The 24,516-nt window shown below is 41.1% G+C and overlaps 1 protein-coding gene across 1 annotated transcript in view; it reads left to right on the top strand.

The window, feature by feature from the left end:
- The first annotated feature begins 14,906 nt into the window (after nucleotides 1-14,906).
- Nucleotides 14,907-24,516, top strand: part of TMOD3 (tropomodulin 3) — a 75,959-nt gene continuing 66,349 nt past the window's right edge. The window contains exon 1 of the mRNA XM_082734752.1: nucleotides 14,907-15,102. The gene's annotated coding sequence lies outside the window, so the exon portion shown is untranslated. The remainder of the gene's footprint in view (nucleotides 15,103-24,516) is intronic.

Genomic DNA, 24,516 nt, shown 5'->3' with positions numbered 1-24,516 from the left:
CAGGGCTCAACCCCAAGACCCTAGGACCACGACCCGAGCCAAAGGCAGACGCCTAACAATGAGCACCCAGGCACCCCTCAAGTATTAAATTTTCAAGAATTTTTGCAAACTCATTAAATACAGCCATTATTAAAAACTAAATAGCATGCACTTGAAATTAGTTTGTTTATTTTTAAAACAAAAGTAATACTCAAAACTATCTTTTAGTATTCTTTACTCTTGAGATTCTTCAGATCTATATTGTGTCTGTGTGACAGAAATATTGTCTAATGATGTGCTGTTGTGAATCTCTTCCCAACTCAGAAGTTTAGGGCTTCTTGTTGGTTGTTCGAACTTGGCCATGATGGGAGTACTTTTACTATGAAAATTAGCAAATGTTACAAATCAAATGTTTGCCCCCCTAGGTTGCTGGTTGATAAACATTCATCAGCACACCACAGGGTAGAATATACACAGTTCCTTTTTTGTGTACACGTTTCGGTTACCATGTTGCTATAGGGAAGTACCTTTCTCTTAAGTGTCTTTCTCCTGTCCCTTTAGATTTGTTGCAGATACATTAAGTGCCAAGTCCCTGACATGCCCTTCAAGGAAGACTTTTTCCTTTCTTTTCTCTTTCATTCTCTTTCTTGCCTTCACCTCTACAAAGCCCTGTGTCCTACAGAGTGTTCCCTGCAGCCCTCAGGACTGGGGCTAAAGCAGTTCCTGATAAACTCTGGCAGAAAGCAAGGAAAAAAAGTCAGAATTTGATGGTGACCATGCTGTGGTTGTTGATAGTATTAAAGCAAAATAGTGGGCTATTAGCAAAACTTAGCCCTGTTTTTAGCTAGTGAAATAATTGGGTCACAGGTAATAGAGTTTATAAAATCAAATATTTATTACTAATCAGTTTATCTTTTCATTGATTGTGTTTTTAAAGTAGCTTGAAAGGTGACATTTCCGTAAGTATTCACATATTAAATATTGGAAGATAAACTTACATTTTGGGGACCCTGTAAATCATTGAATTAGCCCAGGACTTCATTTCTCCCATTTGCCCAAAGTGTGTAAGTAGAAGCTTTTTCATAATCCTACACATGATTACCCCATTACCATTCATCATAGTGGTGCATAAGGTATATAAAATATTTTTATATGTATGCATTTTTGCCAAATACTGTGTTTTGAGGTATTTGGCAACATCTGGACAACTGATTGAAGGGAGACAGTCTCTCCCCAGACCACCTCTCTTCCCCTTTGGGGCTTATACAGGCCCATGCTAGTGTCAGATCACTCATTTGGATATGCGGGCTCCTATCACTGGCACCCATCCGAGCATATGTGGAGGACAACTCTTTAGGAGAGAATTTTGGAAGTCTAGAGATCGTATAATTAGTCCAACACTACAACTCCCCATCTGCCCGAAGCATGTAATGGAAGCTATTTTATCCTCATTAACACAATTACATCCTTTCCTTTCCTCTTGGAAGGGCATAATGTAAATAAATGTGTGTGTGTGTGCGTGAGTGTGTGTGTGTGTGTGTGTGTGTGGCCAAATACCTAATTATCTAATGAGGTATGTGGCTACATCTGGACCACTGATTGAAGGGAGATGTGCTCTCCCCAGCTCCATTGCCCTTGTCCTTTTTAGCACTGCTGCAGGCCCAGGTTCAATGCAGATCACCGCCTGGAGTTGGCAGCTTAGGTCACCAAGCACCAAATTTCACAGCATGTATAGAAGATAACTCTTAGGGAATAATTATTAGAAGCCTGGAAATCATTTTATTGTTCCAGCACCAAACTCTTCATATGCCTAAAGTGTGTAAGTACAAACACGTTCATTTTCATCAACGTGATTATTACGCCCCTTCCTTTCATCATGGTAGGGTAGGTTGTATATAAATATTTTGTACATAAAGATCACCAAATACTGTAAGTGGTATTTGGCTAAAGCTGGATGCCACATTGATGGGAGATGCTATCTCCCAGTCCCTCTTCCCTTAACCTCTTGGAGCTGCTGCGAGCCTAAGTTAGAGAATCGCTAGCCTGGAGGGGCATGCGCAGCTCACCCATCTTAGAACACCAGTTCATCTTACGATAAAAGCCCATCTCCATTTAAAAACTCAGAAAACATCCCAATGCCTATACTCCTCAGAACAATTTCCCTAAGGGAAGCTTGGTACAGCAGACCAAAAAAACAACTGCTTCTCTTCCAGACAGAAAGGTGGCCCCTGGCAGGGCACCAGCATGAGGGAAACCAGTGTGCTCTGAAAAACTACCATGAGAACATTTCAGACACTCAAACTTGAAACCAGTGTGAAGCTTCAGCATGCTTTCAATGTGGGAGAGGCATTTAAATTTACATAAGAGTTTGTAGATACTTCCTTTTTTCAGAGATAATGATGTACTTAGCCCTCTCCCAAGCAGTGTAAAGCAGACTGAGAAAGTGTAAGAATTCTGGATTAATACAATTTGAGATGTATTTCTGGGTCTTGGGGGTAGAGTGCCTTTTTGCAAAGTGGATACCATCTTTTTAGTTCAAGTTTTGATAGCATCGGTGGAAGTGGGCAGGGGGCAGTAAGTTACAAATACTACATTCTGTGGTATGTTCCCTCTACTGAGTTGGAAATGTTTCTAGTGTCAGATTTTAAATCGTGATCCTGAAGCTTCCTTCCTCTCTTCCACTAATGATGCAATAATAGCGGTTTTCATTTTAATGAGCAGAGAACAAAAAAGAAATGTTTTAGCTCTGCCTTCCAGTACCAGGTTCCCCTTACTGCTCCTCACTTCAAATATCCCTGCCATTTACCAGACCCCCCTCAGAGCTCAAGGATTGGGACATATGCAAGGATTGGGACACAAGGTGTGAGAATGCTTGGCAGCACCAGGCTGAGCCCTCTGGATGAAAGTCACAGGGTTGGGCCCTCCAAGAACAAGCTTGAGAAAGAAGAGTACCCAGAACCTCAAGATGGATTTATCGTTTTCTTGCCCCCAACTCTAGATTAGGTCAAATTTTGTTTTGTGGTTCAGAAGTTATTAAGTGGAGGGGCTGGGTGAGGTGGGGAGGAAGATGGAAATTGAAGGTCTCCATTTGCTTAAGGGGAGAAGTAAGTTCTTCTCAGCTCACCGCCTTCCTATCTGCCCATAACAGTAATGATTAAACATCCAGGAGATGGGTGGAGAAAGTGCTTCAAAGTTTAAAGTTGTTACCTGGCTCTGGGTACTGTTCTAGGAAGGCCATACACTTAGCAGAAGTCATCCCAGTTTTGTGATGCATCATTGACTTGGGAGAGGATGAAGGAGACTGGATTTTCCTCTGACATCTTCCATGGTAGTCATTTTGAGCACACCAGCTCTGTTAGTTGGTATGGTGGAAGGGCACCATACTAACAGACTCAGAGGCTGACTCCCAATCCCATCACCAACACTTAGCAGGTATATGATCATGGGCAATTCATTCAATTGCCTGACAATTATAGACTACATAGGGGGAAGAGCACTGGATTTGGAGTCAAGACACCTGGACACTTGGCTCCACACTTTCTTAGCTGGGTGACCTTGTGGCAAGCCACTTAGTCTCTCAAGCCTAAGATTCTTCAGCTATATTATAATGGGAATAATATCTTCACTAACTACCTCACAGATTTGTGGTGAGATAATGGGATGAAAACACTATACTGGAAAGGGCTATACAGAAGTTGGAGATCATTTTCATCATCTATTCACTAATGTTTTCCACTGCTTCTTAAATCTGTTTTTTTTTTTTTTTTCCTTCCGAGCATTGAGTATGAGCAACCACAGCATGGAGATGACATAGGGGACTGGAATTATTTCATTTTTAACCCAGAGACAGGAGAGGTAGTTGACGGGTGGGTGTTATATACCAGTGATGTGTGTGGTAGAGCATTTCCCCTGGGTTATCTTGACAGTACCTGGACGTGGTAAGGACCCTTGCAGTGAGTCTAAGGCTGGACACTTGGGGGAGCAAATAGTGATTAAGAATTGAGGGGAGAGTCTGGGGCAATGCTGCTCTCCTGCCAGGCTCTGACGCCACCGGGCTAATCTATGACTTGAGGTGTGGACAGGAGACCTAGGAGAGAAGATTATCCTGAAGGCCCTAGCAGCTCCTTGACAGGCTCAAGTACTGATAGTGAAGGGGAGAAAGTGTCACCTGTGAGATCAGCTGTCCCGGGCAGCAACTGCCTTGTTATCACCAGCAACCTTTGCCCTAGTCAGTATTTCTGTGCTTAGAAAAATACTGAAACATGGTATCACGGGGCTTTCATAAGCACGTGGAGGCAGGGACCATCTCATCAAGCTTTGTGTCTCCAGTAGCATCTAGTGAGGTGCTTTGTATATATCAGGTGCTTCATAAATGTTGCTTGGGTTGAACTGCCCTCCTGCCCCACAGGAATGATGCTCCATTGGTCATCACATGATATTTGGAAAATAGTGCTGACTCAGATGCCAGCTGTGTGTGACTTTGGGCAAGACTCTCCATCTCTCTCGTCTTTATTTCATCTGTAAAATAAAAGTGAGTGGATTAGATGCTCTCTAAGATCCTCCCAGCTCCCAAGCTTTACAATAACCCTGTGATTCTGAAGTTTCCATTGCCTCTGAGCATGCGTGAATAATGCCTCCACTGCAGTTCCATCTCTCTTCAAAAGGTTTCTTAGCCAGAAGAAGAGGTCTGAACATTCCACAGACAGTTGTCTGTTCCTCTTTAGCGGCTTTTACTGTCTTCAGGATAGTGCTGGGGAAGCAGCCTTCTCTGAAAGGAGATTTTAAAATACACAATATTTTCTCCTCAAAATTGGCGGAGAAGAGGAAATGCAAAGAAGGAAACTGAGTGCAGTAAACACAGCGGGTTTTTCACAGACTTTTGCTTAAAGTGTGTGTGTGTGTATGAGTGTGCACTTCTGAGCACATATTGACAACACGGAGAAACCAATCGGAAATACACTGTGCAATTGAGGCAAGCTGGCCCAGGTTTTAAAATTTCCCATGGATAATCTAAATCCAAATAGATAGGAATTGGCCATATGGTGGAATGAGATGAATAGAAAATATGCTTTTTAAGGAAATTTTTAGTACCAAACATTGCCAGTGACAATCTTTAGTTAAGAATGAAATTATTCTGACCTAAAATTCTTATCTCTGTCATTTTGGTTTTTTAAAAAACCCACAATATTCATGGAATTATATGATATTTTAATTAAACATTTATCTTAATTCTGTTTCATCTACTCAAGGAAAACAAGCAGCATTTTTCATTGCATTTAAAAATGTAAAATACTTGCATGCCACCAATAGTAATATCTTACCAGTTGGATGCCTGTAATGTGTGACCTTATGTGTACCTGTGTTGTTTTGAAGAGAACTTTGTAAACTGTTTAAACTTATGTTGGCGACATTTATTTGGCTAGGCAGTTATTGAAAAATTCATATAGTTTCACTTTTCATTTTGAAACTTTTCATCAAAGGTAGACATTTATTCATTAGGGGATTAAAAACTAATTTGCCTTTTAAATGTGAAAGTGGACATTGTGGGAAATAAGTGTGTGATAAAGCAAAATGTATGAAGTATGACATCCTCTTACTGGGATAATTAATAAGAATCCCAATGGAACAAACAGGTGCAATGTTTGACCCTTTGGAATTAACCAGCCAGACCTAATGGTAAGGTAAATGTATACTGTTTTAATTCATCAAGATCTTTCTGCTTTCAAAGATATGATGTATTCATTTATGTCTGGAATGAAGTTTCCAAGTGAAACTTTACAGAACATTAGGAATTAATAAACTTTCCTTTTAAAATGAAAGTAAAGACTGATTTAATCTGGCTAATGTTTAGACAAGTTTTCTCTTTAAAATGAATAGTTGGCACTGTGTTCTCATATTAGACGAGTACATTTTCAGAAAGGACTATAAAGTGTCCTTATTATGAAGAAGATAAGAAGTATGGACAATGAGAAGTAGCCAGAGAGGGAAAAAACCCATACTAAAATATGCACACACTTGGCTAAACAGTTAAAAATTGTTAGAATAAATGGGAGCAGGAATATAGATAATCCCAATGGGTTCATTGTTTTACCTTGATTTTCTTATGTTAACTTTGGATTTAGGGTTTGTGTGGGTTTTTAAAAAGCTATGCTGGGATTGGTAGCCCAGAACACTAAAAATAGCAAAGTTATAAAGATTTGCCCTGGAAAAAAAGGAAAACCTTTTTTTCCTGTCCTCCTGCTGAACTCTACCCTCTTTGTCACTTAGACTGTTGGAAAGGTCCAAGAAAAAACACAGAGGGCCTATGTCTAACTTCTGTTTTTGCTGTTCCACACCTTCTTGTGCACAAGAAGCCTGACTCCTTCAAGCTGTGGGCCTTTAATGAATAGGAATTACAAATATGCACTTTGAAGTCCAACTTGCCTAGTTCAAATCTCACTTGTTGTATAAATTTGTATAGATTTCATAGCCTCCATTTCTTCACCCGTATAATAGGAATCATAATCCTACGTGACAGTAGTGACAGTAGTACTGTTATGAGGATTAATGTGTAAAACACTTAGGACAGTGCCTGACATGTAGAAGGCACGTGGTATTACTATCCTAAACTGTAACTTAAATATCCATGAATATTAGTGCCAATAAAGCTGTCCCTTTTATGTTGACAATGTCAGGAATTTAAGCAGGACTCTTAGTTATTTTTGTGTTTCTACTGTCAAAGCCTTCTGGCAAACAAGCCCTCCCTCCTCACTCCAGTAATTGAATATAAACAAGATAGAGCTGACTCAGGAGTTACTCCTAACGTGCCCTGCCATTTAGCTCTGCTTCTTGTCGCTTCCTTGATGTTTTCATTTGTTTGTACCTGCTCTGCTTTCTTGGTGCCCTCTTTGGCTTTTGGCAGTCTGGATTCAGGAGCAACTCCTTGACTTGTGGGTCTGTCTTGTGCTGGGCTTGACTCTGTGAGGGACCTCCTTCTCCCAGATTGATTATTCAGCCTTCCTCTTATGGCTATGAGAAGTAGTGTCCCATACCTCCTCTGCCCCAGTACTTACCCATGTCCTGGTTCCACCAGCCAGGGAACATGATGAGACGCCCACAGCCTCCAGCAGGTGTCCCACAGATCACAGGATCTCAGTAGGAGGAATTAGATGTAAGTGTTCTTGACTGAGAGTGGGCTGTGCAGGGGGCCCAAACAACCTAAGGAGATGAAATGGGAAAATCAGGCAGCTTCGTGATTCAAAAGACCTACAATTTGTAGGTCTACAATTTGGAGAACCTCCTCCCCCAACACACACTCCCTCAACTTACCAATCCTCAGCAAAATTTTAGTGTCTTTTAATGCTTTAGTCGTTTTTAGGCACTTAGAAATGAAACAGTGGTCTTTAAGATGGAGCACAGATTCATTTAGAGAAAATTGAAAATCATGAGAGTCCAGGGAAAAGAACACACTGTAATTTTCAGCAAGACATTTGAGAGAGTCTCGCAACATCCTTGAGAAATGTGGGTTGCATAATCGTGAAACTAAATAGTGAAATGACTGTTTTAAACAATCTTTCTTGACTCTTAATCATAAGTAAATGCTGACGAATGGAAGAATTTCAAACAGAAGGGCTTAGTAGCCGCCATACAGCTCTTCCCTTGATATGTTCGGATCAGCAGTTCATCAGGAATTTAGAGGTATACTGCTAAAATACCAAGTCTTCAAAGGAATGAGGAATTCTTTGAGAGGTGCAAAAATATCTGGACAGGCCAAAGTCCAAGCCTGTATATAATCAGGTAAAATTTAATACAAGTAACAATGTAGTTGTCAATTTTTAATCCAAAAAAATAAACTACGGAAGATAGAATGGGAAAAATATGACTCAACTGCCATCTGTGTAGATAGAGACTTTGGTCTTGGCTAAAAGCTTAACTGCAAATAAGAAGTAGAATGTCCTACCTAAAAGCTAACTCTATCTTAAGTCACATTAGACAAAGAATCTTGACATTTGGCCAAAAGTCTCCTATTTGGGCACCTGTGTGGCTCAGTTGGTTAAGCGTCTGCCTTTGGCTCAGGTTGTAATCTCAGGGTCCTGGGAACAAGCCCTCATTGGGCTCCCCGCTCAGTGGTGAGTCTGCTTCTCTCTCTCCCTCTGCCCCTCCCCTGCTCGTGCCTTCTCTCTCTGGCACACTCTCTCTCAAATAAATAATCTTTAAAAAAAAATCTATTTGTCTTGGGCTCTGGGCCTCAGCTTTTAGAATGTGTACTTTGATATTATTTCCATTATCGTTGAACCTTGGCATGGAAGTATTTATGTGTTTATAAAGGTTATTCTTTTTTTTAAGATTTTATTTATGAGAGAGAGTGAGAGAGAGTGTGTGCACAAGTGGGGAGAGGGGCAGAGGGAGAAGCAGGCTCTCCCCTGAGCATGGAGCCTGATGTGGGAATCATCTCTAGACTCTGGGATCATGACCCAAGCTGAAGATAGGTGCCCAACCAACTGAGCCACCCAGGCACCCCTATAAAGTTTATTCATATGGCTAATCAGTCAACAGTATCATTGATAAGAACTAAGTATGTAACTTGGATTTGCTTTTATTATATGAATAATCATTTTCAGATATAGGCAACTGTTCTAGATATAATCTGAGTGAAAAATCTCTGTATTATTTATTTGTCAAAATTTATGTAGGTATAAATATGTACTAATTATTGGTAAGTAAAATGCTATAATAACTGCTGATTGTGAAAGGTTTATGTTCAAAACTAATTTAATAATCAATTCAAAATGATTAAAAATCATTAACAACTTTCAAGTAGATAAATGACAGTAACTACAAATACAGAGAATGCATTACCTAGATAACATAGGAAGAACAGTAAATGTTTTTTAGTCAGCAAATGTTTATAAAAATTTAAACAATATAAGGAAGCATAAATAGAAGTTACTTCATATGATAACTCTGTTCTTTGTGGAAGTGTTTGGTATAACCAGCGTTTATAATTTAAAACCAGAATTTAGGGGCGCCTGGGTGGCTCAGTGGGTTGGGCCTCTCCCTTCGGCTGGGGTCGTGGTCTCGGGGTCCTGGGATCGAGTCCCTCATGGGACTCTCTGCTCAGCAGGGAACCTGCTTCCCTCTCTCTCTGCCTGCCTCTCTGCCTACTTGTGATCTCTGTCTGTCAAATAAATGAATAAAATAAAAAAAAAACAAATCAGAATTTAATTCTTACTTAATTCCATTTAGGACATGGATCTTGTTCATCCCCTTACATCAGCTGAATTTGACTCTATAGTGTCTGCAGATGAGTCTTAACAGCTGACAATGCTGGGAAATTATTGTTTCTGTACTACAGTGTAAAACTTCACCATTTTAGCACTAATATTTTACATAATAATATTAAAATAATTAACTTTTGGCATAAAATTTGAGGTTTATTTGTGTACTAATTATTGGTAAGTAATTATTATTATTCGTTGGTAGTGATATTTTCCAGCAACCTTGGCTTCAACTGAAAATTTTAGTTCTCAGCTCTTTGGTGTGTGGCTGAGATGTATATTCAATGCACCTCCGGTGAAGGCATAATAGGATATGAAAATAAGAGGAACAGCAAAATTAATTCCAGCTGATGGCATTAGGGAAGTTGGAGGTAGAAAGAGGCATTTGAGATGGACAAGGAAACACGAGAAAGCTTCTAGCTGACAGAGGTGGGTGATAGGTAAGAACATTTCAAGCTAAAGAGCTTGCTTGAAAAATAAAATAGAGTTTACTTAAATCCTTTCTATAAAATTGTATGTCCCAACCTTGGTGTTTGTATTCTCTGATTCCTACCTCCCACTTTAACCAACTCCAAGCTCCCAGAATGAAATCCTTACCTCTTAGTTTCAAGTTTACGTCTTTAGCTTAAGTTTTCTTAGCTCTCCTATAAAATACACATTTAAGGGGTGCCTGGGTGGCTCAGTCCGTTAAGCATCTGCCTCTGGCTCAGGTAATGATCACAGGGTCCTGGGATTGAGTCCAGCATGGAGCCCTGCGTGGAGCCAGCTTCTCTCTCAGTCTCAGCCCCTCCCCCTGCCACACTCCTGCTCCCTCTCTTGCTCTCCTTCAAATAAATAAATAAAATATTTAATTTATATGTGTATGTTTAAAAGAATGCATAAATATATCAGTGCTGCTGGTGTTGATTTGCATTTATTGAGTCAGTATGACATGCTTTATGAGTTACTCTGGCTGGAAGCTTATTCATTCATTCATTTATTTTTAAAAATTTATTTATTCGACACAGAGAGAAAGAGCACAAATAGAGGAAGTAGCAGGCAAAGGGAGAAGCAGGCTCCCTGCTGATCAGAGATCCCAATGGAGGGCTCGATCCCAGGACTCTGGGATCATGACCTGAGCCAGTGATAGACACTTAACCGACTCAGATTTGTTCTTGACAGTAGGCTGAACTTCCCATTTTCCATTATTCAAAGTGGGATTCACTGCATGGGGAAGGGTTGCCATACCTCTTCTGTTTCTATTGCCTTTCATCGAATAGGCAGTGCAGCAGTCAGCTCTTGCTAGGTGAGTGTCTAGGAAAAAACAAACCTGGATCTCAGTTTACTTCTTGCGCACATTACATGTCAGCACCTGTGTCTGTCTCAGGCCCCGCCCCATGTGACTTCTCATTCTACAACCCAAGCAGGTGGACCAACTGCCATTTGGGATATGTCACACTCCTCCTGGAGAGAGAGAGTAAGCATACTAGTGGGAAACACCAGTGATTTTTTTTTTTTTAAGATTTTATTTATTTACTTGAGAGAGAGCTTGCACAGAGGGAGAGAGAGAAGAGGGAGAAGCAGACTCCTCCCCAAGCAGAGAGCTTGATGCAGGGCTTGATCCCAGGACCCCAGGATCATGATCATGAAAGGCAGATGCTTAACCGACTGGTTAGGCACCCCAGAAATACCAATGACTCTGAAAGCTTCTATTCAGAGCTGTCCTGTTGTCCCTTCCACTCACATCTCATTGGCTCAAAAAAAGGTCCACGTATATAAGCTTTGAGATTGCAGTATAACAAGATCTGTGTGAAGAAAGAAGGGAAAATGTATTACCAGATCATAGCCAAGCATGAAAATGTCTATAGGACATTGCAAGTCACACAGCAGTGGGTAGGGCTGTTCTGTCCTGTAGAGGAGAGCCAATATTTGGGGAAAATATCTCAATCTACCACAGGACTTCAGTGGCTCTATCTTTTCACTTATGTATATCAATCTAATTTGTAGGGTTTTCCTTTTCTTTTTCTCTTAAGAATGTGTTTTGCTAACTGTAAGCTAGTAATGACAACCCATAAAACATAGTCTTTTTATTTTTTAGATTTTTATTTATTTGACAGAGAGAAAGAGCAGGAGAAGGAATGCGAGCAGGAGGAGTGGGAGAGGGAGAAGCAAGCTTCCCGCTGAGCAGAGAGCCCCATGTGGGGCTCAATCCCAGGATCCTGAGCCAAAGGTAGACACTTAGTGACTGAGCCATCCAGGTGCCCCAAAGCATAGTCTTTTTTTTTTTTAAGGTTTTATTTATTTATTTGACAGAGAGAGATCACAAGCAGGCAGAGAGGCAGGCAGAGAGAGAAGAGGAAGCAGGCTCCCTGCTGAGCAGACAGCCTGATGCGGGGCCCAATGCGGGGCCCGATCCCAGCACCCTGAGACCATGACCAGAGCCAAAGGCAGCGGCTTAACCCACTGAGCCACCCAGGCACCCAAGCATAGTCTCTTTTAAAAGAGAGCTCTGTCTCCATTTCAGGATGAGCTTCACTGTGTCTTGTCCTGTGGAACCAACCCTCTCACAGCTGGTGTTTATATCTGCATGAGGTCACTGGCTGGCATTTACAGGCAAACACTCTTGTTCTGTGTCCGCAACTGAGAAGAGGGGGAGGGAAGGATTCAATATTCATATTTACACATATTTATTGAATCTCCAGTCTGTGTCAGGCACTGTAGCAGATGCAAGGATAGAGGGGTAAACAACACAAAGCCCTCCATGAGCTTACACTGAGTATACAAGCAAGATGATATTAGGTAGTGACAAGTGCTCCGAAGACAGTAAGGAAAGGAGAGGAAGGCAAGCTAGGATGACCAGAGGAGGTGACACTTGAGCAGAACCTTCATTAAAATGATGGCACGAGCCATGAGTATTTGGAAGGAAAAGCTTTCTTCGGTGTAGTGCAAAGATCTTGAGGTGGGAATGTACTTGGCAATATGGAGAAACCTCTAGGAAACCAGGGTACTGGAGCAGAGCAGAGAGAGTATAGTAGGAAACAAAAAAGTCACATAAGAACTTGGGGATTTATTCAAAATGTGTTGAGAGGCCATGAGTAGTTTGGAGCAGGAAGGTGACATGATCTCATTTGTTTTTAAATCAGAAACAGTGTGGAGAATCACAGCAGTGGAAGCACATTCTATTTTTTAGTTTTATTCAACACCAGGATATGATTGTTAACACCACTGGTCCCATGTGTAGTATTAAAATTATTTTTTAAAGATTTTTTTTTACTTTAAAGAGAGCATAAGGCAGAGTGAGGGAGAAAGAGAAACTTTAGCAGACTCTGTGTTCAGCATGGAGCACCAATAGGGTCTCTATCTCATGACCCTGAGATCAAGACCTGAGCCAAAACCAAGAGTCACTGACTCTACCACCCAGCTGTTCCCCCGCCCCCACACTCATATGTAATATTTAAATCACATGGGGTTAGGAGATTCATGTCTGTGAGCCCTGTGGTTATAATACGTTAATGTTTGTCTGAGGAAAGGGGGAAAAAACCAGCTCTGAATCACATTATTTTAGAAAAAGCAACTTTTAGACACTTGTTGGGAAAAATTTTAAATTAGTAACTTATCTAAAAGAGAAAATACAAGGGCCCCTGGGTTGCTCATTTGGTTAAGTGTTCAACTGTTGATTTCAGCTCAGGTCATGATCTCAGGGTTATGAGTTTGAGCCCTGTATGGGGCTCTGCGCTCAGCTTAGTGTGGAGCCTGTATGAGATTCTCTGTCTCCCTCTATACCTCCCCCATGCACATGTGTGCTCTCTCTCTCTTAAAAAAGAGAGAGAGAGAGAGAGAAAGGGATAAAATACATTGAAGGTATTCTTAGCACCCCATATTGGAAGACCAGAGAAGAAACGTGTCATAGATTATCAGATACTGAATTAAAAGCCCTCCATGCCTAAAGACACAAACTATATCTCAACGGCTGTAGTCTGCTTTGCTTGTTCAAGAACTCAACTTGTTCAGGAAATTTTGTCAGTTTTCCCAGGAGTTATGCCCCAGAGGTGTTAGAGGAAATTATAGGACACTTGCTGATAAGCCAAAATTCCTATATATTAATATATAATAAAATATAGAACTATCAAATGAATCCAGATCAAATGAATCTCTTATCCAGTCAGAGTACAATGTTCCTGGACTGTGTGAGAGAATTTTTTTCATGTACAGTGGACACAGTCACAGATTATATTACCTTCAAGAATTTGATGAGTTTAGGAGATACATCAGTCTGATCAACAGTGGAAAGCATGCTAGAAGTTGAATCAGGATACCTGTGCTTTATTTCTGGATCTCCAATTATGATTGTGTGACTTTGTGCAAATTACTTAACTTTTCTGAGTCTTAGCTTTCTCATCTGTAGAAATGGAAGATACAAATATATTCTTTGTAGGGTTATTTGGAGGATTGGATGAAATAAATGTGCTGTTACAGTGCGTGGTGTGGATTAAGTACTCAATATTAGTTGAACCTGAATTCTGTAGGATGTTGCTCTCAGAAAGCTGCTATATCCAAGAATATTGGAGAAATCCATAAACACTAAAATGCTACAGAAAATAAGGTGTAGTGGCTATGAGATTTAATGTCAACGGTGTTCTAAGAGTACTTGCATCCTACAAGGGTTTTTTTTCCTTAAAAACTCCAAATCATGAGTGATTTTCATTTCAGGGATTAATGGATACAACTAGCATGAAATTCCAGGGTGTTTACTTTACCTAGGGTGCGTCCTGCTCTGAAGGGAACACGTAAATGACAGGGAGGATTAACCGTTAGTCGGTTTCCACACTAGGAGTAGCTAGAATGTACCCTCAAGCAGGCACTTCGTCCTCTTCCTAGTTGCATTCTTCAAAGATGGTGTATCAAAGCCGAGCATGACTCCTGGGAATGGTTTAGTCATGAAGAGCAGGACAGAAAAATTATCAATGAGCAACTACCAATGAACGGAAGGCCTTGCTGTTCCCTCTCCACAGAGCCCTGCACAAAAGGCAGCCACTTCATTGGCCTCCGTAGCACCACCCTCTGAGGTATTCCCACTTTCCTCGTCCTTCCTTATAGGCTACCCATCCGTCCCAGTCCCCTTCTTTGAGCGGCACTTCTGTTTTTTTCTCCCACTCATACTAACCCAGCTTCACCACCTGGTGTAGAGCTTGAGGCTGGAATGGGAAGATGGGTTGCGGCCCAAACCGTCCAGGTATATAGGGGCTATCGCTGAGACATCATCCCTTGTACATGCCCAAGGAAATCCCTAGGGTCGCTACGCCCTTGAGATGACATCTGCGTGATTTCTGCCCCTTTTGTGACTTCGCCTTTGTTTACTTTCCTATCAGTTTTTCACGACGAGCTTAAAGGGCTCGATGTCATGTCCTTGCATTAACAAGCAAGGGTACGATATAAGCCCTGTCTTGAATGCCTCTTCAGTGAAAGTCAAAGTAAAGAGGAACTCTATCCCAAAGAGCCTCGAGTTGCTGTTTATAGCTCCCAAAGGGTCCAGGGTAGAGATTTTCACTAGTAAAGATCCTTGTCGCCTGCTGGAGTAAGGCTTGCTATCCGCAGCTGCTTCCAAACATCCTGCAAATTGCAAAAACCAGGCTCAGCTCAGAGCGTCGCCCTCCTTGCCGGAACTACAACTCCCAAGATGCCCCGCAACCCGGGAGTGCGCACGCGCGTCCGTGGCGGAGGGGGAACCAGCAGCACCGACAGAGCGGTCGGGTTGGGGCATCCGCGAGTGGGTCGGGCAACTCCCAAGGAGAAAGAAGCAGGCTTACGGGCGGGTCCCGGGAACCGAGGGACAGGCCTTTCCCGCGGGTCTGTGAAGAAGGTCGGCGGCCCCAACGGGGCCAGTTAGGTAAGCCCAGCCCGGTGCTTTCCAGGAAGTCCGTCTGCGGGCGCAGGCAGGGAGTCGCACCGGCCATGGTGGCTGAGGAGGGAGAGGTTGCTGCCCTTCAGCCGCCAGCCCAGTTTTCCTAACCCTACTGGTGTCTCTTGGGAGGAGCGTGGAGACATTGGGGGCTGCTTGAGGGGGGCGAACGGGCCGGGGTAGGGGCCGTGGGGCGCGCTGGGCGTGGCCCGCGCTGGAGGCGCGCGAACCCGCGGTTGCTGATGAATCACTCCGGGGCCCAGCCTCCCCGGGTTCGGGACCGGCCCCTTCCCCTCCCGCCGGAGCCCGCGCCTGCCGAAGCTGCGCGAGCTCGCGGTGCCTGTCCGCCCCTTCCACTCCACGGAGGGGTAGCTGAGGGGCGATCCTCTTAAAAAGGCTTTCTCAGCAACACTCCTTCAAAGGCTTCTGCTAGTTGAAAGTTAGAAAGAAAGTGGAGAAAGGGAAAAAAAAAAATACGAACCTTAGGTCACACCCTTTTGCGGGCGGGGAGGGGGGTTTAAATCTGGCTTGTCTTGGGTTTGCCGTTTTTGATCTATATCCTCTGCCTTAAAATAAATTCCTGGCTCCTGGGCGGCACAGCTGGATCCAGCTGTGAAGTTTGTGTGTTGATTTGTTTTGAGGACGTGACTGGGTCGTTGTATTTCTGCTTATGAAGTTGGTGTGTTTCCTCTGCAAGCCTGCAATCTAATTACAAACAAATGGGAAAAGAGCTTTTTTCTTTCCCTTTCTTTCTTTCTTTCTTTCTTTCTTTTCTTTTCTTTTTTTTTTTTTTTTTTTTAGTGTTTAGTTAAGAATCGCATTTCCAACGTGCCCTTGGCTTCTCTTAAAACCAAAAGTCGTCTGGTAATGAACACTGCAGTAAAACTTATCCCAGGAGGTCATACTTGCACAGGAAATAAGCCTGTGGAGATTTAAGTTAGCTCTGTGCGGTCTCCCGGTTTGTAACATTTTCATGCAGCTCATGTTTCTTTTTCTGAGAATCCTTCAGATTAATTTTTTGGAGGATTAGTTTGATTAATTAATTGGCCTGTCAAAAAATATATTAGGCTTAGAAAAATAGTTTTGTCCAGCCTCATTTATTTTTGCTAGTCTCTTCCTTCTAGTCTTTGGCTTTTATCCTTCCCCTTCTTTCAGAGTCGGAAGTCATTATATTTACAATCCCCTTTCTAACTCATTTCTAGGAAAGAAAAAAAGAATTAAAATGCGAAACTCAGTATATTCTAACTCTATAAGCTTCCTTACTTTCCCTCTGGTGAGGATTTCTTGTTTCTTTATTTTTTTTTAAGTAATCTCTGCTCCTCACCTGGGGCTTCAATTCACAACCCAGAGATCAAGAATCTTGCGCTCTACCCAGCTATCCAGGTGTGTGGAGTTTGTTATTAGGGACACCTGAGTGGCCCAGTTGGTTAAGGGTCTGCTTTCGCTAAGGTCATGGTTCCAGGGTCCTGGGATCCAGCCCCCATTCCGCCCTGCTCAGTGGGGAGCCTGCTTCTCCCTCTGCCCTTCCCCCTGCTCATGCTCTCCCCCTTCTGTCAAATACACTTAATTAAGTAAGTAAAATAAGGTTATTAGACCAGATGATCCCAAGATTATTCTAGCCCTAAATATCTCTGATTTTTAATATTCATTTATTTTATTCATTCAGGAAACATTGGCCCCATTTGTCACTCCAAGTCCTGTGGTAGACCCGAAGGAACAAAAATGATTTCCTGAGAATGTTACTGTCCCAGTTCTCAATTTCTTTTAATCATGTTTTTATGACTAATTCTAAAGTTTTGTGGTCTACCCTCCAGGCCAAATTATTCTGCAGTTAATAACTTCACCTGAAGGTAGCCCTCAGGCTATACTCTCTCTACAGTTTTGAGTATGTGACAAATCTACATAGAATACAGTACAATTTTGTAAATTTATTTGGAACCTGGGGCGATCTGGCTGTATGAAAATCAGTTAGCAATATCATAGGGAGAGTGAGAGGCGGTGGGGATAAAACTATACTGGGATAGAAACCAAAAGAGGGAGAGGAAAAGATGAGAAAGAAAGATGAAAGAGAACTTGGTAAAACCGGAGAAAAGGGCCTCCTGGGTTTTCAGATATCAGTTGGATGTACTAATATATGTTACTAATATAGTAAATCTTGTTATTTAGGCTCTTATTTTTTATGGTTCCAGTTAGCTGGCAAACTATTCATCATGCTTTTTTGCTTTTCAATTGTTCTTTTTTTTTTTTTAAAGATTTTATTTATTTATTTGACAGAGAGAGATCACAAGTAAGCAGAGAGGAAGGCAGAGAGAGAGAGAGGAGGAAGCAGACTCCCCGCTGAGCAGAGAGCCCGATGCGGGACTCGATCCCAGGACCCTGAGATCATGACCTGAGCCGAAGGCAGCGGCTTAACCCACTGAGCCACCCAGGCGCCCGCTTTTCAATTGTTCTTAAAGTTAAATATGTATGGGCTCTGTCTTGATTAAAATAGTTGAGGAGGGCATTATTTTCTAGGCTGTCATAGTGGCTAAAGCATTATTTTCTATTATATCAGTGATATATATTATATCAGATCTATATTATATCAGTGACTTTCCTTGAAGACATTTGATTTATATATCATACTTACTCTTTTTGTTTGTTTGTTTTAAGGTTTGTTGTTGTTTTTAAGTAATCTCTATACCCTGCAACCCCTAGTTCCAATCATGTTCCACCAACCAAAACAGCCAAGGACCATCACTTACTCATTTTTATAGCAGATCGACACAACTATAAATCACAGCTATAAGATCATATTGAGAGGAAAATACTATAGAAAACAGAAAAGTCTACTGTATTTCTGACAGTCCGTTAGGTACCTATTGAAATTGTGTAGGATCAATCTAAATTTGCTATTTATGAAAATTAAATGTGAACATATATTCTGATAGCTGTGTCTGTAATCCATTTGGGTATTTGCAGTAATGAAGGAATAAAGATGTGAGTAATTGAGAGTGGCAAATAATTGAAAATGTAGTTGTCTATTATGTCATATTCTAGAATTTCATTTGAAACAAAATGATTAACGTATCTTGAAGCAAAGTGCTACTTTGTATTTTTATTGAGGTATCAGTAACTGTTCAATAAAATGCACATAAGTTGAGTGTCCAGTTCAAGGAGTTCTAACAACTTTATACACTGTAACTTCTAGCAAAATAAGATAGAAAACATTTTTATCACCATAGAAAGTTCCCTCATGCCCCTTTCTAGTCATTCCTCACCCACACTCCTCCACTAAGGCAACCACTTTCAGCCTCGTGTTTCTGACACCATAGATTTGTTTTGCCTAGTCTTGGACTTGACATAAATGGAGTTGTACAGTAGTATATGCTTTTTTGTGTGTCTGGCTTCTTTTGTGTTATATAATGTTTTTGAGATTGATCTGTGGGTATTGGTACTTTTTTGTAAAAAGATTTTGCCAGAGAGAGCATAAGCAGGGGGAGGGGCAGAGGAAGAAGGAGAGGGACAAGCAGACCCAGCTCAGAGCTTGGCAGGGAGTTCAAGGCCTAGTGGGAGGTGGGGGAGCGCCTTGATCCCAGGACCGTGAGATCATGACCTGAGTGTTTAACCCAGGTGCCCCAGTTGGTACATTTTTATTGAAGAATGTATTCCATTATAAGAACATAACCTAAGCTCTTTATCTGTTTTATTTTTGATGAATGTTTGGGTTTTTTCCAGGATTGGGTTATTAGAAATAAAGTTGTTATGAACATTTCCTTTACAAATCTCTTGGGGATAGATGTTCTCATTTTTCTTGATAAGTACCTAGGAGTGGAATTACTGAGTCATAGGGTAGATGTATGTTTAACTTTACTAAAAAACTGCCACACAGTTCTCCAAAATGGTTTATATATGAGTTCCAGTTGCTTCACATTTTTTTTTATGTTGCTGAATTTTAGTGCTGTCAGACTTTATTTTAGCCACATTAGAAGCTGTAAAATGGTACCTCGTTGTGGTTTTAATCTGTATTTTTTTTTTTGTAAACTTTATTTACTTGTCAGAGAAAGGGCATGCATGCACAAACAGAGGGAGGGGCAGGCAGAGGGAGAGAGAGAAGCAGGCTACCTATGCAGGAATCCATCCCAGGACTGGGATTATGACCTGAGCCAAAGGCAGCTGCTTAACTGACTGAGCCTCCCAGGTGTTCCTTAATTTGTTTGTGGGGTGTTTTGTTTTTTTTTTTTGACAATTAAGGAACTTCACTAGGTAGTAATTGACTTCTCTTGTAAAGTATCTGTTAGTCTATTTTTTTCACTGGGTGATTGATCTTTTAACTGTAGTTTGTAGGAGTTCTTCATATATTGTGAGTACAAGTCCTTTTCAGATGTACATTTTTTACCCAGTCTTTGGCTTTTCTATTTATTTTCTTGATGATGTGATGAGCAGAAATTTTTAATTGTTATGAAGTCCATTTTATCGGTTTTTAACTTTATGGTTAGTGTTTTTTGTGCCTGTCCCTAGGGTTGCAAAGATATTCTCTGTTTCTTTTCCGAAGCATACTTGTTCCAGGTTTTACATTTAGGTCTGTGGTCCCTCTCAAATTAATTTTTTTGTAAAGATGGGAGGTAGGAGTTTAGGTTCATTTTCCCTTCATTCAGATATCTAGTTGTGCCAGCAACATAGTTAAAAAATTTTTTTGCCTTTCTCCCTTAGATGGACTTGGTATCTTAATTGAAAATCAGTAGGGCTACTTTTTATTTTCATTGTGCTTTTATTTGTAGTGTCTTAAGCGTGGGCCCTGTATCTTTAAAAGGAAAAGGAAAATATAAAAACCTTTTATGCACTTCTACCAGACTGCAGCTACCCTGAGATTAATCCAGGGCTGGTTACCTTATATTTTTTGATGCAGGACTGCCAATAATGAATTTGAATTTGAAATGGGTTTCCTGTAGGTTGAGGTAATGGAGGCAACCTTAGTTTCAGTAGCAGTTACACCATGCCCATAAGCCAGGCTGATACTGGGGAGAAAGGAGATTCAAGCCCAGAGAGAACTCCTCTATTAGAGCAAGCTATAAAGAGCTTAATATTTCCTTGTTTATTGATTTGCTGAAAATAGAACTATATATAATCCATGTGTTTTAGTTTCTATCTTTTTACTCCACTACTCTAGTCCTGTCCTTTGTGCAACACAATTCCTGACTTAGACTTGAAACAATTTCTAAGGAGACAGGTTGGTTTTTTCTTCTCCCAGATTTTACTGGCCGATATAACACAATACAATACTATTTTTTAAAGAGTGTCACCTCAACTGTGAGGTAGGAAAGATGTTGGGATTTGGAGCCGATGGCCAAGAAAGAATTCTCGAGACATCTTTGGTGCAAAAAGGTAGTTTTTATTAAAGCATGGGGAAGGACTTATGGGCAGAAGGGGCTGCACTAGGGTTGTGAGGAGTGGCGCATTGTATACTTTCAAGTTGGGAGGGGGTTAGAGATGGGGAAGCCTCTAAGGAATTTTGGAAGTAAGGTTTCCAGGACCTTGAATAGGGCTAGCTGTTGTTAGGAAAAGGTCATTTTTTACTGTCTAAATAAACCTTAGTCATGAGACCCTTCTGGTGTATATCAGTGGTTTATATGGGGGATAACTGCCAGAATATATCTTGGGGATAGAGATAAAGCAAGTTTCCAAAGGAATTTTCACACCCTAAGGTAGACCCCCAGGATTCTGGGGGTGGGGCTAAGATGCCTTTTGCCCCTAGCAAAGCGTTAACATCCAGGCAGCTGAGTTCCTAGAGGAATGTTACTCTGCCTGTCTCAGGGACTTGCAGTGGACTGCAAGTAGTAAAGAAGTATAGTTTTTCCTTTGCCTTTGTTTTCCATGCCAAACTGTATTACTCCAGTGTAACTATTTGAATTTTTCCTCATTTCCTTTTGGGCTTTGTTCATCCATATCCATATTTTTATATGGGTGTATCATGGTGTATCTGTTTTTTCTGTTATGACACTGAACAATAATCAGGAAACACTGTCTCCTGACAGTGACACATGTGTGTGTCACAATGACACATGTGTGTCATTGTTAGTAAAGAGAAAGCTGGAGATGGAGAAAAGAGCAGTTAGGGGACTTTTTAGTGGGGAATCTTGAATCCAAAGCTTAAGTAAAATAGAAGCAAAGTTAACATTTTCAAAGACAGGTTACCTTTCTGTGGAAATACAGGACAGCTCGGGTTTCCTTATTTTCTCTCTTTAATATATAACAGCTTTATTGAAATTCATACACCATCCAATTCTCCCACTGGAAGAGTACCAGTCAGTGGATTTTAGTATATTCAGAGAGTTGAGCAACCATCACCATAATCCATTTTAGAACATTTTCATCATGCTGAAAAAGAAACCCCTTACGCATTAGCAGCTACTGCTGGCTTTCCCCAGCCTCTCCTGTCCCCTACACCCCAGGCAGCCATTAATCTGCTTTCTGTCTATGTGGGTTTGCCTATTCTAGACATTTCATAAAAATGGAATCATACAGTATATAATCTTTTGTGACTTATTTCTTTTGCTCTTATGCTCTGAATAGTTTGAGAGTCGTTGAAATACAGAGAAGCAGCTATCACTCACAGATGTGCACACTTTTTGACCTATAAAGATATATACTCCCTCAGGTACATATGCTCAAACACCTACACCTACTCACTAAAGAACACAAACACACCAAGACAAACTTGCAAACTAAGGTACTTGATACACAGAGATAACCCTTTATAAATAAACAGTTTCCTATCAGAGCATATCTGAGCACTAATATCATTACAAGTACATGCAAGTGAATACAGTTCCTGAAGTGGGTGAGAACAAAAATGGATGAAAATAGGGCAAGCTGCAAGAAAATGAGGGCTGAGGACAAGAGTAGAGGAGAATGTAATGGCAGGTTGAATTTATTTCACGTGTATTCTCTGGGTGTTTAAGACACTCCCCAGAGCTTTTGGTTGTTTTAACCAGAAGCAACAATCTGACGTTTATATATTATTTAAATATGTATATAGGCATATAGGTAAGAGTCTTGAAGTTCCTGAGCCTATTGCATAGAAGACCCTTTGAGCAGGAGGTTATTAATTGTTATTATATAAAGTAAAGGGATTTCTACATGGAAAACTATAACCAACAAAATATTTTGGTTCCCTGGGTGTGGTTTTTTTTTTTTTTAAGGTTTTTATTTATTTATTTGACAGAGACAGAGATCATAAGCAGGTGGAGAGGCAGGCAGAGGGAGAGGGAGAAGCAGGCTCCCCGCTGAGCAGAGAGCCCGATGTGGGGCTCTATCGCAGGACCCTGGGATCATGATCTGAGCCGAAGGCAGAGACTTAACCCACTGAGCCACTCAGGCGCCCCTGGTGTTATCTTTTTAGTTAAGAGTCATTATGGAGTATTTCTTTGATATGCATGCAGTGAAAAGAGAGGAGGCCCCTTAATGTATTACATTATAAGTCCGGTGTCTATTCAGGCAACCCTTACCCTGGTGCAGGTATTGCAAAATTTGAAATAATCCCAAGATTTATTTTTGTTCATGGTGGGTGATCATTAACCCAAGTTAGTATTCTTAAAGACCTCTTTCTTTGTTTCCGCTTTAATAATGCCACTGGAGTGTTACACCTCCTTAGTGAAAGTATGGGAGTAGGTGAAGGTGAGTTGGGGGGGGCAGAATGCTTAATTAGATTGGCAAATATCAATAAATATGTGATAATTTGAAAGTCAAATGCATATTTTCATCTCTCCAAGGCCTTGTAATTCATCTGCACACCCTTTCCACCTGCCTTTGCTTTGCCACTTTGAGCCCTCATTATTACTCTTTGTCAAGCAATCTTTTTTAAAATCCAATTAACATAGTGTATTGTTAGTTTCAGAGGTAGAGTTTAGTGATTCATCAGTTGCATTTAACACCCAGTGCTCATTACGTCAAGTGCCTTCCTTTATGCCCGTAACCCAGTGACCCCTTCCTCCACCCACCTTCCCTCCTCTATAGTTAAGAGTTTCTTACAGTTTGTCTCTGATTTCATTTAATTTTATTTTTCCCTCCCTTCCTCTATGATCCTCTGTTTTGTTCTTAAACTCCACATATAAATGAAATAATATAATTGTCTTTCTCTGATTAACTTATTTTGCTTAACATAATACCCTCTGGTTCAATCCGTGTCATTGCAAATGGTACGATTTGATTTGATTTGATTTTGTTTTATTTTATTTTTGATGGCTGACTGATACCCCACATCTTCTTTATCCGTTCAACTATTGATGGACATCTGGGCTGTTTCCAGAGTTTGGCTATTCAAACAATCTTTCTGCTCTTCTAAGACATGGTACTGCATCCCAGGTGAACTCCTGGGTATAGTTTGCTCTCGAGAGAGAGAGAGTAGTGCTTATCATTGCATTCAGCTCCTTAGCCTTCCCCCTTGCCATACCCTCTTCTCTTTTTGTCTTTTCCCATTGCCAACACCTCACTTTGGCATATATCTCCTTCTGAATAGAATACCAGGGATGGAGCACCTGGGTGGTTCAGTGGGTTAAAGCCTCTGCCTTTGGCTCAGATCATGATCCCAGGGTCCTGGCTCTCCATTCAGCAGGGAGCCTGCTTCCCCTCTCTCTCTGCCTGCTCTCTGCCTACTTGTGATCTTTGTGTCAAATAAATAAATAAAATCTTTAAAAAAAAAAAAAGGATACTAGGGAAGCCTCTTCAAAGAAATGTTGTTTGAACTGTCCCTGAAAGATATGAAAGGATTTGAACAGGAGAAAAGGGGAAAAGATATAATGAGCAGTGTGATCTGAGGGTTGGAGGCAGAAAAGCAAGGAACTGTACTACTTTGTCAGAATACAGGGTGTGTGAGGATCACTCCTTCCCTTTTCCTTTCCTGTCCTTTTGCTGGCTCCTTTCCTATTCCTTCCCTACCCCTTGCGCGTACTTTGATCTCTTTGCTTAGTATATGCTTCTCCTCTCTAGCTAAATCTGTCCTTCCCTTACCACCCACAGTGATCTCTGATCTTTTGTAGCACTATTTACCAGTCCCATTCTTTTATCAGTTAATTTTATTTTGCTTTGATTTTTTTTAAGTAGTTTTATGTGCATGTCTCATTTTCCCAAAGGTGTATTATGCATTAGCCAAGGTTTTTAGGCCTCAGGGAAAATGACTGACACTTAAGCTAGGTTTCCAGAAGGTATGGTGGCAGGGTTGGGAATTGCAGTGGATTGTTTTTAAGATAGCTGAATTCCCTTACAGCTGGGTTCTCAGCTGGGAACCCAGAGCCGGCACTTGGAAAGCCTTTGTACTTCCTCCTCCGCCTGCAGCTTGCATGGACTCTTCTTCAGTTTTCTGTTGTGCCGCTGCTCCATTGTAGGACACTAATCTGGATTTTTTTTTAAGACTGCATTATAGTA

Source organism: Mustela nivalis, assembly GCF_964662115.1.
Source record: "Mustela nivalis genome assembly, chromosome: 6".
Taxonomy (NCBI): Eukaryota; Metazoa; Chordata; class Mammalia; order Carnivora; family Mustelidae; genus Mustela; species Mustela nivalis.
Note: the sequence above shows the minus strand (reverse complement) of the source record. Positions and strands in the feature narration are given on the sequence as shown.